The 2943-nt window shown below is 46.0% G+C and overlaps 1 pseudogene; it reads left to right on the top strand.

Moving 5' to 3' along the window:
• The first annotated feature begins 760 nt into the window (after nucleotides 1–760).
• Nucleotides 761–2208, top strand: LOC147442837 (uncharacterized; annotated as a pseudogene).
• Nucleotides 2209–2943: the final 735 nt, after the last annotated feature.

Genomic DNA, 2943 nt, shown 5'->3' with positions numbered 1-2943 from the left:
AGGCTTGTATCAAGCCACAAATATACAAATTTATGCATCTATTTGGTGTGGGCCAATATGGTTCCCAAAAGGTAATGCTACTTCCACCTCAAAAAGGAAGAAGAAGGAGAGAGAGAGAGAGAGAGAGAGAGAGAGAGGGGGGGATATCTTCATTCACAAGTTGATATGTCTACCTATCATATTACAAGTTAGCTATCATTTTTTAGATGTTCATTTTTAATGGCCTGCTGAAGAAAAGGCCTTAGTGTTGGGCTGGGTTGGGCGTCCTTTGACGGATGGCGTCCACGTGGACGGCCAATAGGTTTTTAGCTTTGTGTGAAGGCGAGGGCTGTAGGAAGACATGACCTCGATGTGATAGAGGAGGAAAACGAGGGCAGGCCTCTTCTACCGTCGCGCACACTCACAGATTGTGACACACATAGGCACTCTCTCTCTCTCTCTCTCTCTCTCTCTCTCTCTCTCTCTCTCTCTCTCTCTCTCCCAGAAACCGGACAGCCCGCACCTTCTTGCATCAATCTGGTCTACAGCTTGCCCCTTTCACCCATTATAACTTGGTCGTCGAATCCTCCTAATTCGAAGACTTCAGAATCGTAGCGTCGATGCAGCTTCTCTAGCTTTGCTTGACTAGTGTCGATTTAAACCATTCAAGTACCAAGGTCAAGGTTGCTACAAGCTATGTAGCAAGCAATGTTGTTTCTTGAGCATCTTTCGCACGTCGACCTGCAGATATCACAGTACATCTAGGGGGTGTTGATTATTAATGGGGACTTCTGTCAACAACTGGCTTTCCTTCTCGTTGTCTCCTTACTTGGCTATAGAGGAAAGATCCCCTGCGGAGGAAGCTGCATCTGTCGCTCATCATAATGCTATGCATGGCACAGGAGGTGTGTACAGAGGCGCTCACCTCAACCTTTATCAAAGCAGCGATCATGATGATCATCCGAAAAGTTTGAGCTCTCCTTTGAGTTTTGCTTGCTACAGTAGCGGCTGCACATCCGAGAGGTGAAGGATTCGTGATTTTCTGCAGGTAAATAAGCAAAGCAAGATGCTTGATATTGCTCGCATCAGGCCACATTTAGCAGGCACCAGCAGTCATGAAGCTGTCATAGAAGTTTTTCCCAACTCGTCCTCTTCATCTGGTAAGCATTCATGGTCGTTTAGCAATTTCTTCTCCTCATTTATCTTCGTCAGTGTAAGTAGCGACTCCCTGAAGAAGTAAGTGTAATTAGTCACTCCTTGATCACGCTTCTTTGAGCCTTAATTATTCATGCCTCTTAAATGAAGACATCGAACATCCACAACCCCTACCAACAATCTGCATGGAGTTTTCTTTCTTCCAAAAATCGATTATTACCTTTGCGCGTTGCTTCGCGAAGCTCCTTCACTCTCACCATGTTTTCTCTTCTGGCCTTCTGTAGTTATCTCTCGCATACACAAATCTGTCCTTATGCCGGCTAAGCTAGTTTACCTCTTGGCTGTCCTGCACCTAAGGTTCATGGCAACTCGTGAATTAAAGGGACTTAGCAAGTATTTGTACATGCAGAATGGCCTCACTTTAAAGCTTTGGAGCAGTTTGCACTTGTGCAACCGCACTACCTAATGAACACAGGTTTGGTAAATATGGTAGGAGGCAACGGCGATGCAGGCTGCGATTTAGAAGATCGTCACGATCCTCGTCAACACTATTTCCAGGCAGAGGCAACAAGTCATCCGAGTAATATATTGGCTCTACAGAACTTTGGTGTGCGAGTGAAGACAGAAGATGGGCCTAAGTTGGAAGACTTCCTAGGATCTGGAGGGCCAAATTATAACCATGCGGGAAATGAAAGCATGTACTATCATCACCCTCATGACCATTCCACGCTGGAGGTTGGGATCAACATCAACTCCACGCCCTTCCCCACATCATCATCTTCATCACCGTCATACAAGCAGATACCCCCCTCCATCCATGTTGTCAGAGCTTCTGGACCACTCTATAACCACAATGCAGACAGTCTACCCCAGACAAGAGCAGTTCCACTCCTTGATCATTACGATGTACAGTCAAGCAAGTTTCTTCACTTGCATGGCCATCAGCCCAATCCCACGACTAACTTTCTTCATTTCCCACCATCACTGCATCCTCAAGCTCCTTTCGTGGTTGACAATTTGTTGACGACAAGCACTATTGCAACGAGACATGGCTCCATGGTTATGGAGAGTTGAGGAGTGCATTAACGCGATGGAGAAGGCGTGCGAGTTTACGTTGCTACCTGACGCTTCCGCCAGCTCGCGCGTGGTTGCAGCTCATCTCTCTTTCAATCTCTGACAAGAAGCCCTCTTCTCGGCATTGCCCAGCTCTGCCTGCCATAGTGCAAGCTCTCTCTTCGCTACACACACGCGTGCGCGCATATTCACACGCCCTTTCTCTCCAACATGCACCCATCTAGAGGTAAGCACAATTTCATCAGATCAGGCAAGCATATTGGCATTTTATCCCCACCCAAATCCTACATTCTTGCTGAGTTAAATCTTTTCAAGCTTTAGACTACCTCTTTATCCAAAACTTGTACCTTATTTGTATGTCTTTGAGCTGCTCAGCTTAGCTCAATCTTCTTCTTGATCCTTGTAGACCAAGATCATCATCATCATACAAAGCCAATTCTGTATTGTGCGCTTTTCAATTCAGCTGTATGACAAATTATGGATCCTTAATTTCAACTCAAACCAATTGAAACAGAAATTCTAGTGGCCACGGGGGGCTTCTTGGGGCTTAATCAATGCTAATTTGAACATTCTGGAGAGATATATTGGGAGCTCTTGTTAAGAAGGGCACTTGATTTAAAGATGATGGAGATGGACACAGATGGAGATGACGAGGTGCGATCAGAGGAAAGAGCAATGTATAGGCAAGGAGGTGGTGCAAGTGAGGAAGGGGTGTTGTGCTCAGGGGGTGCGAGC

This window comes from Adiantum capillus-veneris, chromosome 14 (genome assembly GCF_014529385.1).
Source record: "Adiantum capillus-veneris isolate H3 chromosome 14, ASM1452938v2, whole genome shotgun sequence".
Taxonomy (NCBI): Eukaryota; Viridiplantae; Streptophyta; class Polypodiopsida; order Polypodiales; family Pteridaceae; genus Adiantum; species Adiantum capillus-veneris.
This window is presented reverse-complemented; position numbering and strand designations above follow the sequence as displayed.